This window comes from Cynocephalus volans, chromosome 10, assembly GCF_027409185.1.
Source record: "Cynocephalus volans isolate mCynVol1 chromosome 10, mCynVol1.pri, whole genome shotgun sequence".
NCBI lineage: Eukaryota > Metazoa > Chordata > Mammalia > Dermoptera > Cynocephalidae > Cynocephalus > Cynocephalus volans.
In genome coordinates, this window is record NC_084469.1 from 87,372,349 (window position 1) to 87,390,272 (window position 17,924).

Below are 17,924 nucleotides of genomic sequence, written 5' to 3' on the forward strand. Positions count from 1 at the left end.
TAATTAGGTACTAAATTACAATGTTAATATTCATTTGAACAAATAAGTACTTGTAGTAGTGGCATCGGGGCCCTGGGAGGGCAGCCGAACGGCTGATTAAATGGACAGAGAGTTTCTTTGGATGAGTTTTGTCTTAGGTTTGGTGAGGTTGGCTCTCAGCAGAGTCTTTAGAGGTCAAAACACAGACTGCAAATGGTCTTTTTCCTCCTGTTGTAGCTACACTCAAAGGATTCAGAATTAAGCAAGTAAACACCCAAATAATTACAAATAACAATTTGTAATACATGCTAGAAAGAAATGGAAAAAATAGCCCCAGGAGAAGGCCACTGTGAAGAGGCCATTCAAGACAGCAGATGTATAATGCGGGAGGAAGTCCTGAACTCTGCTGCACAATTTTTCTAGCAAAAATAGAAGAAAAGGGTCTTGCTAAGGTCTCCTGTAATTGTGACTTATCTATTTATACCTCCATTTCATCCAAAAAGAGTCTGAGGTGGGGCTTACCTGTCATCTGCAAGAAAATTAAAGTCACTTCCTAAAAGGGACAAAAGCAAATTGAACTAATGAGGAAAAAGGGAGAGAGGAGGTTAAAAGAGAGAGAGAAAAAGCGAGAAAGAGCACACACATGCACACACACGCGCGCGCACACGTACACACACAGCCACATGTTTGAGTTTCTTTCTGGAGTCCAAATCTTAAATAGAACACAATTTTCCTTTCGCCCATTTCCCCAGGAATCGGTTGTCTTCCTACACAGTTTCTTTGGGCTTTATACAAAAGGTAAGATTCCATATTGAGCAATACTAATTAGCTGGGGCCATCTCGACTATGTAACAAAAGCAAATCTATCACCAGCTGTAGAAAAAAAAAACACACACACACAACAGCCCTCAGCTCCCCCAAACCCCAAAACACATAAGCTCAGCATTTTAACTGGCTGGGGTAAGAGCCATTATTTTCATTAATGGAGCTCATTTTTATTTTATTGGGCTTTTTTACTATCAGATTAAAAGCATGCTTTTATTGTAGTTTTTTCTAATGCAATCTTGGATGATGTGCACAGAATGAATGGAATAGTTATTGTTTTAATTATTTTTTCATTTTGTGTTTTTATTTCGTTTGTTCCTTTTATTTACTACTCTTAAGTTTGCCATAATAACACAGACTCAGGGTGCTCAGAGGCCTCCAGTGAGCATCCCCACGGTGGTTTGCATCTGCTGAAGACCAAGAAACAGGAAAATCACTAGCACACTGGTGCTTTTGGAATTCATTGGCAGCCCAACCCGATGCCCAACTCTTTTTGATGAGGGCAGACAGGCTAGGGCCAAGGGCATGGACCCCATGGCCCCCGGGCATCTCTCAGAAGCACTAGATGTCTTTCCAGGCCACTTCTGTTCCTGCTCCTGCTCCTAGCTGTCCTGTCTCACTAAGTAAAGGAAGGGCTGGAAGGAGCCTCCAGGTAGAGATGCCACCGTGACATGTGACTCACCTATGGGCACCCCTCCCTGATGCCCCGTTGCATACAAGATGCCCATTAAGAATGCACAGAGGTTAACACGCAGAGACCCATAGCTGGACACAGGCACTTGTTCTCTGTCCATGGAGGGGAAAGGGACCACAAAGGCTTCCCAAGTCCACATGTCTGGGCAACACCGTGGGCTTGAGAAAACAAGAAACAAGGTCAAGGCTGGGTTTCTAGAGACCTCGTTTAGAACTAGGAATTGAGTATGAGAGTTGGTCATCCAGACAAGCTGAAAAAATACCAGACACTGTAAGCTGCTTAGAAGCCCGACCCCTCAGGCCTGCCACCACATGGATGAACCTGGAGGACATCATGCTAAATGAGATAAGCCAGACACAGCAAGAAAAGTGTTATGTGACCTCACGTACATGTGGAATCTGAAAAAGTCAAATTCATAGAAGCAGAAGGTGGAATGGTGATGACCAGGGACAGAGAGGGGAGGAGATGTTGGTCAAAGGATACAAAGTTACAATTATGCACGATGAATAAGTCTAAAGATCTAATGGACAGCATGATGATGATAGTTAATAATATTGTATCGTATACTGGAAATTTGCTAGAAGAGGGGATTTCAGGGGCTCTCACCACACACACACACACAGACACACACCACACACTCAGCTATGTGAGAAGAGGGATATGTTAATTGCTAGACTGCAGCAGTCTTTCACTATGTGCTTATATACGTATATCAAAGCATCTTGTTGTGCACCTTAAATATACACAGCAAAAAGTACTGGACACGCAAATGCTCATAATTGTCTGCCCAAGGATTCATTTGGTGTCACCTGTGTGCCAATACTCTCACACTCTCTGGCCCCATTCTCTAATATGATGGAAGAAAGCATCCGTCTTCCTTAAGAGAGGCCCCGGCCTGTGCTTGGGGTTTTGCCATGGCCCCTCATTCTCCCTTGGGCTTCGCTATTGATTCCCTTTGCCTACTATCTGATTCCCCCATTTGTAGGAGAGGTCCCCAAAGTATATTCTAGCTTCCCAACCCGTTTAGCCTGTGAATTTAAACCCAGCAAAGAACTAAAGATCACATTACTACCTTGCACAGAGGTCTTCCCATCACACTCAAAATAAAATGTGAACTCCTTGTGGGTCCTGCAAGGCTGCTGTGACCCGACTCTTCCTTTCCTCTGTCTGCATCTGCTCCGATCTCTGCCCTACTCTCCCTGCTCCAGCCACATCAGCCACTCCTTGGGATGCCCAAGGCTGCCTTCTTCCTGGAGGCTTCCCACACAACTCTCTTCAAGGAGAGGATTCTCGGAGAGGCCACCCCCATCACTATCTGCCTTCCCACGGCTCCCCGTGCACTCACCTGCCTTCACTTTCACCATGGCATCTGTCACCCCTGACCTTGCATCGTTTATACTTTTATTGACAGTCTCTCCACCCGAGGATAGCACATGAGGAAAAAGGGTTTTGTCTGCCTTAATCACCACCACATCCCCAGCACAGCGGCCTGGGGTACTTGGTAGCAGGTCAAGCAATATTTACTGGAAGACTCCTAGGACAAGTTAAGAAAATAAAACACTGGACATGTCAACACCCAGAACTGCCTGATGAAGGACTTGTTTGTTGTCTCTTGCATTCCAATGGATGCATCAGGAACTTTAGGAGTAAAATGAAACCTAGGACTCAGGTCTCTCTTTTCAGCCCTCTCCAAACCAACAGAATACTACTGAGACCACATTATTTGTTTCTGAACAAAGGTACACGATGCATCTAAATCCCACAAAGTTCGCTTCTTAATGAATCACTAATGCAATTTATCACATCCTTTGATTCACACAAGTCTCATTTCACAAGACATATTCTTTCTAAACTAGCATTTTATATAAGAGTTGAAATGGAATATTGAGTACAGTTTAACAAAATTCAAGCACTCATTTCTGGAAACAAATTCCATTTACCAAAAGATGTTATTCCCTTAAGGGAAACAAATACAATATCTAAAGAACTATTTTTTTCATAGAGATAAGTTGGAAGACGTTCTCCTACCTTCGGAGAGAATACCCAGGTTTAAGTTACATAAACAAAAGACATTCATTTATCATGATCCACACTCACAACCCTCTAGTGCCAGGGTTCTGTTGTCTTCAGGCATCCTGAGCATCAGAGATTCACCAGCAATAGGCACTATTGTCCTTGCACAATGCACTTGTGAATTCCACACCAAATAAAATTATATTTTCCCCCAGAATTTTGGAACAATATGTAATATTAAAAGTTCTTGATTTAAGTTAGGCAGGCTTTGGTTGGTTACTTTTGCCAATTATTCCTTACCCTCAAAAAGTGCTGTAGGAGGCAAGAAAGCTGCAAACCATACATTTGTAAAAAGGAAACACTCAGCGCTCATGCATAATTGTACGTCATTCATCTGGCAGGATGTGGAATGCAAGTTGGGAACCTGTGGTTTAATCTCCAGGTTGAGGTGCATGCAGGTTTCTGTCCAATAATGGACTAGCAATAATTATCACTACATAGTAAATGTGTATTATAAAAATTATATAATTAAGTATTATATAAATATAATCATGAAGATGATAATGGCCTATACTTCTTGAGTGTTTTCTCTCTGCTGAACACTGTTCTCAGCCTTTGCAGGCATAGCCTCATTTACTCCCCACTCCAACAGTATGAGGCGGCACTGCCGTTGCTCCTGTTTTCAGATAAGGAAAGTGGGACAGAGAGAGGCAAGGTTGCTTGCCCAAGGGAACTACTCCTGCCAATGGGGCCAGGCAGGCAAAGGGAATCAGAACAGCGAGTGAGGTGTGAAGCTCCAGGGACCATGAGGAGACCCAAGGACCAAGCTCCGGCTGCTACAGCCAGATCACCCAAGTTTTCAAGAGAAACCACCAATCCCGATTTGAATTTATAAACTTAAAAAAATTATGCACACAAACTAAACACACCCCCAGGCTACAACCAAACCTCCAGGCATCATTCGGCCACCCTCTGCACCCCTTTCCTTTTCTCCTGTGCCACTTTGGTGTTTTAGATTTTGTCTGCCTCGATAAGTTGTACAGCTATGAGAACAAGGACTCATGTCTCATGCAGCCTTAGTCTCCTTCCAGGTAACGCCAGTGCTTTGGGGGAATACATGATGCTATGTTGAGCAAAGGTGGTTTCTCAAACACCCAGGATCCAAATCCTGCCAGGGTTTGCTTTCTTGGACACAGTGGCTCCTCTGGAATCTTGCCTTCCATTCCTCACTCACCTTCTATGTGGAAACTGTCCATTCTAAGCTAAAGAAACAGAGCTGGGTTACTCCATGGGCTTGAGAAGCACTTGCATCTGGGACTGGAGCTGCAGGTTCAGTTTCAGGGGTATGTGTGTCCCTGGCAGCCACAAGCTCAGACATTGGGCCCTGAAGATCCTGCAGCAACTATCCAGGAAGCCCTGTAGTCTGGAATCCTCATCCTCCCTACATGTCTTCCTCACCAATAGTCTCCTCCCTCTCTGCCCCTTGCTCTGTCCCAGTTTGAAGGAATACTACAAAGCCTTACTGGCCCAGGTGTTGCACACCCAAAACATGAGAAGATGTATGTGCACACCCAGAACATGAGAGTGTACGTGTGCACACCTAGAATATGAGAACACGTGTGTGCACGCCCAGAACATCACAACATGTGTGTGAAAGATTATAACATGAGAACATATTGTGCATGCCCAGAACACCACAACACAAGTGCAGAACTAGAATATAACGTGTGCATACCCAGAACATATGTGTGCACACTCAGAACATCAGAATATATGTGTGCAAACCCAGAACATCGGAACATGTGTGTGCACACCCAGAACATCAGAACATGTGTGTGCACCCTATGAAGGTTAATTTTTGGGGTCAACTTGAGGGATACCCAGATAGCTGTTAAAGCATTATTTCTGGGCATGTCTATGAGGATACCTCCTGAAGAGACCGGCATCTGAATCAGTGGTCTGAGTGACAAGGAGCTTCCCTCACCCAGTGCGGATGGGCACCATCCAATTGGCTGAGGGCTCAGATAGAAGAACAAGGCAGAGGAAAGGCAAATTTGCTCTCTTTCTCGGTTCTGGGACTCTCATCTCCTGCCCTTGGACATCAGAACTCCAAGTTCTCTTTTCTTTTTACTCGGGCACTTGCACCAGAGCCAGCCCTCTTCTCCCCAGCTTCTCAAGCCTTGGGTCTAAGACTTAGCTGTGCCACCGTCTTCTCTGGTTTCCCATCTTGCAGACAGCATATCGTGGGACTTCTCAGCATCTATAATTGCGTGAGCCAATTCCCCAAATAAATACCCTCTCATGTATCTATACGTATATCTATATCCATATCTATAGCATCTGTTGGTTCTGTTTCTCTAGAGAACTCTCACACACACCTGGAAGTTCAGAGCGCGTGTGCACACCCAGAGCACAAAGCTGCCAGTGCACCCATCACACTTCAAAGATGTGCGTTGTCAGAGAGAATTCAGGGGTTACTGGTTTTGCTTTTCTCCAGCCTTGTAGTAAGGGGAAGGGGAAGAGTGAGCAGGGGGGAGGTACAGTCCATTTGGGATTAGAATGGATTGTCATGCCACAGAATCAGGAGTGGCTTGTGGGAGGAGGCTTGCCATGGGGAAATGGGGCCAGGAAGGAGAGTGTGGCTGTCCAGTGCCCCACCGGGCTCTGAACGCCTCAAATGTGGGGGATCTGTCAGAGCGGGCTGAGCTCAGACAGCAACTACTTGTGAATCATGACACTGGATTGGAGGCTGGAGTTCAGTCCTCAATATTGCATCCTTATTATTTACTTATTGAACTGTGAAGATGCTTAGATCTGTCCATTCTGACCCATCAGGAGAAAAGCAGGAGGTAAAGACCGAGCATATTGAGCATGCCCTCTCCTGAGTTGGTATCTCAGGCCCTGCCAGGCTGCACAGCACACACACACACAGGGACACAGAGGGCACCTACAGAGAGGGCTTCCCTCCCAGACACTGCTGCTCCCCTGCTGAGGAGCCTCCAGCACAAACCACCATCTCATGCACACAGTAAGTCCAGGATTTAATGGCTGAGCTTATCTTGTGCGACATTCCCAAGGCTCCATTTTTCATTAAGCAATTTTTAAAGAGTTTTATGACCCCATGAACAATAATTTTTTTAGTGAAAGCAGACTGAATTGTAAGTGGTGGTAATTACACCAAACTAATTGTAGGTAAAATTAGTAAGAGGTCAGATCCGTTTGGTCGCAAAAGAAAATATATGCTTGGATCACACCTAAAATGATCTCAGGAAAATTAATTCATCATGAGAATAAAAGGAAACTTCCTAAATCAACAGTTGCTCTCTCCTCAAATATTTGCAGGGAATAAGGTTTCCTCTTTGGTTTTGGTTTTCTTTAGATAACCAGATGCCAGTCTGTGCCAGGACTCCACTAGGACTGAGAACCAAGGGTCTCTTTCAGCACGGGGAGGCCCCTGTGGACTTTTTCCCATGACAAAAGTCCTGAGTCATCTCCTCTAGCTTAGCTCACAAGACCCTTCATGGCCGTGTCCTGCCTACTTTTTGTAGCTTCATTTCCTACCACACTCTAGCCATCTGAGACTGCCTTGGTGCCTCTGAATTCAACACAATATTCCTTCTGGAACTGCCTCCCTGCCACTTCTCCACCCATCTAAATAATTCCCTCTCATCCTTCAAAACACTCAGGTGTTATCACAGCCTGGGGGAGATAGGGGATTTCTCACCTCCTGCATGGTCTGGGTGTCCCTGCTCTGCCTCTCACAGGACATAGTATGTAATTATAATACAGTGAGGCATGAGGCTGGACCATGGCTGCTGTGGGCAGAGACTCAAGGTCTGGTGATGGTGGAGCAGCCTCGTGCCTGCTGGGTGGGCTGTCAATAAATGTTGATTAAATAAGTGAATGGGTTCTGCTACCTCCAAGTCACTCCCCACTGGCCACATTTGGCTGTCCCTAGTCAGCTTTCTCCATTCAGAGACAAGCAGCACTTGGAGGAAGTTACCACCTAGCATATCCTCACTTCTAGAAAATTCCACCACCAGCATTGAATGCATGGTTTGATCTTATTCTGAGTCAAAAGGGCAGTACCCAAGGTTCAACATCAGTGAGGAAGACGAGGGGAAGAGAAGAAAGAGTAGGAGGAAAAGGGGTAGGAGCAACCAGACAGACACACAAAGACACTGACCCTTGTACCTCAGTCTATCTGAGTTGCCCGGGCAATGAAAGGCAAGGATGTCTGCAGTCCTCTGGCCCCAAGGGAGAAAAGCTCCAGCAAGTCCTCATAGGCCCTGCTAAGAAAGGTTCCCAGGAAGAAGGCCCAGTCAGAAGTTCAAGTTTTGGAAGAGACAATATGGCTGCAAAGACTCAGACCCGTCTGAAATCATTCAGCAATGGCTCCAGCCAAGTAGCTGCAAGAAGAGCCCTCCGAGATACAAAATCTAAGAAAAATAGTCCTGGCATCTAATTACAACAGTGCAGTTTGCTGCTTTTATCTGTAATTGGACTGTATAGTCTTTCATTCTAATTTACTTTACATCTAAACTGTGATAATCAAGACAAGCAGAACAGAATGGTCTCTAACTGGCTATCCTACTGACACCCGTTAATGCCTAATTATAACAACTAAATTAAAGATGTGACTGTAAAGAGGTGGAATATCAGTTTGAAGCATTTAATTCTGTGGAAAGAAGTAGAGATTTTAAATCCTAAGTAAGAAAATCAATATTATGCCTCATTATATTGGTATTGCTAAACAGATTAATGAAATTAAGTATTTTGTTGGGTTGCTTTTCTTTTTTCCAATGTTATCCTGATGCAATGATGGTTTGTAATGAAAGAGTACTGCAGAGGAGGAAGTCTAAATTGAGAGCCAATTTATACACCGAAATTGGGAGATAGCTAATCTCGTTTATAGAGCAAAGGCTTTCTTTTGATACAGTTGGATTTTTAGATAGGTATCACGGGTCTGGACTTTTGTAGTCCTGTAGAACAAAAATCAATTCAACTCAAAACTAAGGAAAGGTGCTCTCTCTCCTCTCCTTATGGACAGAAGTGTCAGCAGGGACTGCCAGCCTAATAGTGCCGGTGTCTGTGAACACTCTGGCTTGGGACAAGCATCCTTAAAGTGCCAGTGGCCTTGCAGTTCATGCAGGCTGAAAATGCCACCCGTGAAAACACATAATGAAAGGGACAGAGGGAAGTTGGCCAAATGAATAGAGAATATACTAGGTCCCCAAAACTGTTCAGTTGGTTGGAAGCTGGAGAAGATGCCATGAGATGAAGACAACGTTCAGGTCTGACATCCAAGCTTGGAAGTGGAAGGACCAAGGTTTGTGAAGGGAAAATGTGATGTTCGTGGAATAAGTAAGGCAGTGCGCAAAGTGACAGCAGCATGCCCCCCACCCCAGCCTACCCAATGAAACTCTTCTTTATGTATTCGTTTATTTATGTATTTATCTATTTATTTATTTATCTCCTTTTACAATTGTCCATCCTGATTTCTAAGCCTTGTGACTCAAAGTCTATATAAGACTCAAAAACCTAAAGAAGTGGCAAATGTTGACAGTGTCAATCAGCCTATGGGACTTCTCCCTAAGTCTCTATGCCACAGAGATGCACCAATAAAGGTCTTTGAGGACTCTAAAGACCTTGTGTAATAGACTGACCACACGCAGGAATCTCTAAAAGTCATCTAGAATTGCATTCACTGACAAGAGAGTTACTGTGAGTGAACAGCTTGAGGACTGTTTTGTGCCAGTCTTCTCCTGGGGGTGGGGAGGACACAAAAATGAGCCACACTGAGGTCCTGTCCCCTGGAGCTTGCCATTTACAAATCCCTGGGCCACACAAGGCTGAGAGACCCAGCAGGCAGAGGGGAGCACAAAGTCAGGGGCCCAAACCTGGGAGGAAAATACAGCATCAGTGAACTTACGCAGAATTTCTGAATCATAAAATGAAGACTGAAGAGATTTTAATTCCAACTTACATTTAAATTGTTGTTTTTGGAAAAGAGAATTTTATTTTGAATTTTGCCTGTGTCGTCATCTTTTCAAGTTCCTGGGGCCTTCATGGATCTCTTAAGCACATATGCTCATATGAAGTCAGTGGTCAGGGTGCTGGGAAGGCAGTGCAAATGGCCTGAGGGATCATCACAGGCCAGGGAGAAGTCACAGCCCCCTCGGAAAGTGACAGTGTAGCCCCTGATCCTGTGGGACCAGATAGGGCTCTAATTGCCCCAGCACTGCCAGCACTCAGAAGGCAAAGGCAGTTACCTCCCACCGGGCTCACCTCCCAGCTGTACAAACAAAAGCCAAATAAAAAACGCTGGCGGCCGCTGGTCCCACTGCGACAGATGTGGTGCCTCTGCACCATCTCGTCTGTTCTTAAGGGATTTTTTCTTTTTTATTGCGAATAGGCAGATGTAGCTTGTCCCTTCCATCTTGTTTATGAAGCTGCAGGAACACCTGTGGAAGAACAGGTCCCTGCAGAAATCCTTAACTTCCATTCAGATGGCTGGAGACTAAGCCAGCCAGCTCAGCAACCCTGTCTGCTAAAAATTCCAGGTTCTTCTGCCCAGAGACACCCGAAGAACCACCTGCAGGATAATCCCAGGGACACAAACATCACCACACCTATGCAAACATGATGTTTACAATGTGCACACCTTCATCCAAACGTGTTGAGGACTTACTGTGTGTGTGCTACTTTCCCTGAGATCTGTGGGCTGACTCTGAGTTCAGTGTGGCTCCTTACCACACAGGCTGCTTTCATTACCTGAATTTGTGTGCACTTTGCCAAAGGACCCAGGGCACTGAGAACAAACGTAGCCCCAGCCAGCTAGTGAGAGGTTTGAGGGCTCTGACTGTCACCGTGTTGGTTCTCCTGATTTTAGAAGAAGTGGCTCATGACCTGTTGTGGAAAACAAACAGAAACCACCAGAGTGAATGCTGTGCCTTAGGGCAGAGAGAAGAGGTGATGCTTGCAGGAGAGCCCAGGCTTAGGGGGTGTTCCCTGTGTCTGCCTGCCTCTGTACACCTTCTCACCATTCTGCAGCCCCAGCCACACCATTGTGGACTGTTTGCCTAGCACTTACTTTATTTCATTAGCACAGAGATGGAAGAGCAATCACACACTTGTAACTCTGTGTGACAACTGCCTCTTTTTCTTAACCTTATGTTTTCAAGACACAGCTTTTGCTGTTTAACAAACCACCCCCAAAACTCAGTGGTTTAAAAACACTATTTAGTTAGCTCATGATTCTGTGGGTGGGGAGCCTCGGCTAATCACTGCTGGGCTCACTCACGCCTTCGAGATCAGCTGGTGAGTGGGCTGGTGGCTGGGAGATCTATCTAAGATGCCTCAGTCCTATGACTGGCAGCTGGTGGGCTGTGGACCAGGGTGATGAGGGTGCTGGGCCACATGCCTGTCATCACGCAGCAGCCTAGCCCTAGTTTCTTCATATGGTGGCCACAGCAGGACAGAGGCAAAATGTGCACGTGCTCATCAAGTCTCTGCCTGCATGTTTTCAGCTGTCCCGTTGCTAAAGCAAGTCCCAGGCCAAGTCTAGAGGCAGTATGGGAGGTCACCGCCTAACAGCTTGGATGCCAGGAGAGGAGAAATCTGTGTCCATTTTTGCAATCCGCTAAAGGTTTTTCTTTTATTTTTAATTTTTAATTTTTTATTCATGCTCTAGCCTCTACCAATGAATGTTTCAATCACTTATATTCAACACTTAGTGTTTATAAATGATGCACAAGTTCAGCTTTGATTCGCTCTTTAATACATGATTATTTAGAAAAGTATTTTTAAATTGCCATTATTTGGGGGGGGGGGCTGGCCAGTTAGCTCAGTTGGTTAGAGTGTGGTGTTGCTAACACCAAAGACTAGAGTTCAATCCCTGTACTGACCAGCAGCCAAAATAAGTAAATAAATAAATAATAAAACTAACTAAAATAAATTGCAATTGGGCTAAAATTTTTGCTTAATTTTTTTTTTCTATTTTTAGTGTATCACGATCAGATAATTTGGCTTAAATTAGTTCTATTCTTCAGGTATTTTTAAAGCTGTGTTGTGGGGGGGGTGTTTGTGTGTAGTTCTTAATATCCATGGATATTTAAGAAGTGTCTATTTTTGTTGCTTGACCCTAATATATGCATACAGATGTGTATAGATACAGACTTTGATACTGAATCAACCTTGTCTGTAATGTTTTTAAATTTTCCCTACTGTATTATTTGTCTGAGTTGTTAATTTCTGAATGGAGAATGCCATGTTATTGTCATGGGTTTTTACTTGATATATTTTGTGCCATGTTGTACAAAGAACTAAAAATTCATTAATTATATAAGAATTCTGTAATTCTTACACATTCCCAGTAAAGTGAATTTTTTATCAGTATAAAACAACTTTCATTATCCTGTTGGTTTCATAGAATTTCCTAACATACTAGCATGGGCCAAGAGTTGATAAAGCTGTAATAACAAGGATGCTCATTAACTAACTCATTCATATGGTGAGTAGAATTTCATATTGTTGTGCTCTTCTTGGAGTAAAATTTGTCAATATATTTTAAAATCATAGAAACACTCATCCCATTTACAAATTGAAATTTCTATTAAAGTGATTGTAGATTCACATTTAGTTGAAAGGAATAATACAGAGAGATCCCATGTACCCTTTTCCCAGTTTCCACCAATGGTAACGTCTTGTAAAACTCTAGCATAATATCACAATGTCCCGAATAGGGACATTGATACAATCCACTGATATCATTCAGATGTCCCTGGTTTTACTTGTGCTTATTTTGTGTATGTAGTTGTATACAATTTAATCAGATGTGTAGGTTTATATGTTTACCACCACAGACAAGATACAGAACACCATTTGTTGAAAAAGTTATTCTTTCTCCATTTAATTACTGTTAAACCTTTGTAAAAAAAAAAAAATACAGAACACTACATGCATTTGCATGTCATCCTTGTGTACAGGCCATGTTAATCTTCTCTGTATTATTCCAAATTTTTATTATATGTACTCCCAAACAGAGCCCTGCTCATGGCTTTTGACTCATCAATTCCATTTATGGAAATTAATTTCTGAAGATACAATTTCATGCCCCAGGTTATTTAGACTCAGAATTATATATCCAGGGAAAATACCCTTCAAAATCAAAAGTAAAATAAAGACCTTTTCACATAAACAAAACTAAGAGAATCCTCACCAGTTGACCTGTTACACAGAAATGTTTAAGAAATTTCCACAGGCTGAAAGAAACTGTTAGAAGATGGAAACCTAAGTCTACATGGAAGAATAGAGACCTAGAAGTGGCAAATATGTGGGTTAAATACAAAATACATTTTCCTCTGTTCTTAATTTTGTAATCAATATTATTGAAAGAAAGAAAATAATATTGTATTGTGGAGTTTCAACATATATAAAAGTAAAATGTGTGAAAACAATAGCAGAAAGAACGGAAGGATAATTACTAGAAGTACGGTAACCTAGCTACTAAAACTGACAAAGAAGTTTAAACAGAAACAAATAGTGAATAAAAATGAAACACTAAAAATTCTCAGTTAATTCAAAAGTAGAAGAAAAGGAACAATAAGCAAATAAAAATAAATATGATGGTAAACTTACACCCAAAAATACCAGTAATAAGATTAAATGTTTGTAATGTTAGACTAAAAGATTAAGATGAAAAGGAGTAACAGTTGACAGATGAAAAAAATATGGAAACAATATGAATGAGAAAGATGATACAGCTATATTGTAATCAAACAAAAAAGATTTCCAGACAAAAGTATTTCTAATGATAAAGAGAGACATTTCATATTGATAAAGGAACAACTCATCAGGAAGACAAAATAATCTTAAATGAATATTCATGTAACAACAGGTTTCCAAAGTACATTAAGTAAAAATTAACAAAACTAGTGGAAGAAATAGACAAATTTACAATTATAACTGCAGGCTTTATTAGCTCTCCAGTAGTCAGTAAAAAAAAAAAAAAGACCCAAAAAAAGTAACATAAAAGAATATCTGAATATTATCAACCAATTTATCTTAACTGCATTGTATAAAACACTACATTCAACAACAAAATGAATATTTTGTTCAAATGCATGTGGAACATTCACTAAGACAGACCATCTGTTGAAGGATTAAGGAAGACTCAAAAAATGTTATGCATTAATATCATACAGAGTATTTTCTCTGACTATAATAGAATTAAGTTGTTAGAATTAAATTAGTAATTAACAAATATAAAATATGTTTTATAATTCCATAGTGTTTTGAAATTAAACAAAATCTCTTAAATATGCCATGGGTCAAAGAAAAAATCACAATTCAAGTTATAAAATATTTTAAATAAAATAGTAATCAAAACATAATATTTTCAAATCTATGCAATATAGCTAAAGCAGCATTTGAGGTAATTTCATAGCTTTAATTGTTTATATTTAAAAAGTAAAATATTTTAAATCAAAGATGTAATTTTCCAATATAAAAGTCTAGAAAATGAGCAAATTAAACCAAAAAGTGAACATAGCAAGAAAATAAAGATACCAAATGAAATTAATAAAAATAGATTGTTTCTTTGAATTTATAAACAAAACTTACAAGCTCCTAGCAAGACTGATCAAAGAAAAGACAGAAACATGAATTACCAATATCAGAAATTAAGAAAGGAGACATTACTACAAATCCCACAGATATTAAAAGAATAATACAGGGATATCATGCCAATAAATTTGACAATTTGGATGAAATGGAAAAGTTATTTGAAACGCACAATTACCCAAGCAATCCAAAAAAATGATAAAATATAATTAGTCCTCTATCTATTAAGGAAATTAAATTCACTAGTAATACTTTCCCACAAAGAAAACTCCATAACAAGATAGCTTCACTGTTGAGTTCTCTGAAATATTTATAGAATAAATGACATCAATCTTTCACAAACTCTTTCAGAAAGTAGGAAAGGAGAGAACATTTTCCATATTATTTTATAAAGCAAATAAAGTCCTCAAGTCAAAATCAGATGAGAATATACAAGAAAAGAACAGAAAAGACCAATTTCCCTCATTAACATAGGTGATAAAAATTTTAACAAGTATTATAAAATTTAATCCACCAATATATAAAATGGATAATACAGCTTATACAAGGAAGATTATTCCCAAAATGCAGGGCTGGTTTGACATTTGAAAACCAATTGCAACTCATCACATTAAAAAATGAATCAGAAATATCATATGATCATCTCAATAGATCCAGAATAAAGCTTTTGATAAAATTTAATGCCACCCATTCTCAGCAAAATAAAAATAAGAAACCTCCTAAATCTGATAATGGGATTCTATGGAAAACTTACAGTTTACAAAGTTATTTTATGTTGAACAACTGATAAATTACTAAGATCAGGAAAACATCTGCCCTTATTGGACTGGAATCCCCAGCCAATTCAATAAGGCAAATGAAAAAGAAAATAAAAAGGTATAACAATCGAAAAGGGAGTAGTAAAACTATTCCTATTCATGGATAATATTGTTGTATATGGAGAAAATACTAAGGAAATTACAAAAAAAAATACTACATGAATTTAGTAATGTCACAATATACAAGGCGAATATACAAAAATTGTAATTCTATACATTAGCAATAAAAAATCAAATTATACAATTTTAAAATAGCACTCAAAAGACAAAACATTTAAAGATAAATTTAGCAAAACATGTACAAGAAATTTACACTAAAATCTCTATACAATGTATTAATACATCTCTGTTACTTATAACAGAAATACCTAAAACTGGGTAATTTGCAAAGAAACAATATTTTTTTCTTACAGTTCTCAAGGCTGGGAAGCCCAAAGTCCAGGGAATATATCTAGTGAGTGCCTTTCTCTTGGTAGTGAATTTATAGCAGCGCAGGATATCACACGGCAAAATGACTGAACAAGTGAGGGTAGCTCCTCATTCATTCTCTTTATAAAGCCATCATAACCACACCCATAGAGTTGTTTAATGGATACAGAGTTTTCATTTTGCAAGCTGGGGTGAAAATATTCTAAAAATTGGTTGTACAACGATATGAAAATATTTAACATGAACTTTACACTTAAAAATGGTTAAGATAAAATTTTGTTATGTATATGTTATCACAACTAAATTTTTTAAATTAAGAAAAAAAAAATGCCCATGACCACCATTAATCCACGGTTGGATTAATCCAATCACTCTGCATGGTCCTCACAATCTAATCACCTCTTAAAGACCCCACCTTTCAATTACTGTAATAGGATTTCCCACCCTCTTAACACTGTCACACTGAGGACTAAGTTTCAATGAGTTTAGGGGGACATTCAGTCCACAGCACATAATCTCTGAGAGAAATTCTTGAATATCTAAATAAATAAAGATCTATATCTACTTCATGGATTGAAATTCAGCATACTTCCAAGATGTCAATTCTTCCCAAATTGATCCATAAATTCAATTCCATCCCAAACAAAATCCAAGAGGGCTTTATTTCAAGAATTTGAAATTCTGATTCTAAAAATTATATAAAAATACATCTAGTAGAGCCAAAGTAATTTTGAGAAAGAGGAAAAAAGGCTTTTAAGACTTGTTATAAAGTAATAATAAAAGAGATACTGTGGTTTTTGTAGAAGGAGAGACAAAGATCAATGGAACAAAATAAGGAGTCTAGAAATAGATCTACATCTATAGGGTCAATAGATGTTTGACAAAGGCACCAAAGTCATTCTTATTGAAATGACAGTTTTTCAACAAAAGTTCTAAAACATCTCAATATCTATATGGGAAAAAAATTATCTTTAACTCTTACCTCCCAACATAGACAATGGTTAATTCAACGTAAACTGCAGACCTAAACCTGAAAGCTGAAACTACAACACTCCTAGAAGAAAACATATGAGAATATCTTTATGACCTCAAGGCAAGCAAAAATTTCTTAGAGAGAACCTAAAAGTATTAAATATAAAAAAATTAACTTTATCAAAATTAAAAACTTCTGTTCATGAAAAGATATTGATCAATGAATGAGAAAGACAAAGACTAGGAGAAATTTATGTCAAATACATCAAATGATTTGAATTTGGAATATATAAAGAAGTGCTATAAGTCAGAAGAAGACAACCCAATATGATTAGACAAAAGATTTGAACATAAACATCACAAAAAAGGTATAAGTGTTCAACATCATTAATCATCAAAGACATACACACTAAAACCCTAATGAGATACCATTTCGAACTTTAGAATGGCAACAGTTAAAAAGAATGATCACACCAAACGACGTTGAAGATGTGAAGCACCTGGAACTCTCAATAACAGATGGTGGCAGAGTGAGATATCACAGCCATTTTGGAAGTCAGACTGGGAGTTTCTCGTAAAATTACACATACATCTACTCCATAACCCAGAATTCCACTCTTTGGTATTCATTGAAGAGAAATAAAAACACATGTCCTCACAAAAATTTGCACAAGATATTAATAGCAGGGGGAAAAAAAGAGAATCCAAATATTCATTAACAATAGAATAAATAAATAAATTGTGGTATTTTCATACAATGATGTACTACTCAGAAACAAAACTACAACTATACACAACAATATGGAAGAATCTCAAAAACAATACCATGAGGAAAAGAAGACAGACAAAATGATGTATACTGTATGATTCTATTTATATAAAGTTCTAACACAGGTAAAACAAATCTATGGTGATAGAAATCAGAACTGTGGTTGGCTCTAGTGAGAGACATCAAGAATGTACTGGGAAGGACTACGAAAGAGTTTTCTGGGGTATGAAAATGCTGCACATATCTCGATATGGATATGAGTTACTTTAGTGTGCAAATTTTTCAAAACTGATCAAACTGTGTATTAAAGATCCATGCAATTCACTGTGTGTTAATTATACATCAATAAAATTTGTAAAATCTTAACTGATAATCCTATTTCTTTTAAGTAAACTCCCACACATCAGTTGTGGTACTCAAAATGAACCTCCCAACCCCAGGCCTCACAGAACCCCCTTCTGCAGCTGCTAACCTACCAAAAGAATTACATGGTAAACCCCAGTCTAATATAGTTTCATGTGCATTTTTTTCTCCAACCACATTTTCTGCACCCACAGTATTACACCATATAAAAAGAATGGATAAGAGAACCAGGTGGAATCTCATTCAAATTTATAACTAAAGATAGTTCCCAGGTGACTGACAATGAGATAAGAGGTGCTCAGTTTCCACAGGTTTGGGTTACAAGACACACCTCTGGGTTTCAAGCCACTCTCCAAGGTCTTAAGAACCTCCTCTAGGCCCTCCACTAGAGGAGTTACTGTTGTTTACTGTGTCTATTTTTGGTACCAAAGTAGGGAAA

General features: G+C 39.7%; 1 non-coding gene across 1 annotated transcript; it reads right to left on the reverse strand.

Annotated features, from left to right (window-relative positions):
• Positions 1 to 12,451: 12,451 nt before the first annotated feature.
• Positions 12,452 to 12,558, reverse strand: LOC134389802 (U6 spliceosomal RNA). The gene has a single exon (XR_010024774.1). It is a non-coding gene; the product is annotated as a U6 spliceosomal RNA (small nuclear RNA).
• Positions 12,559 to 17,924: the final 5,366 nt, after the last annotated feature.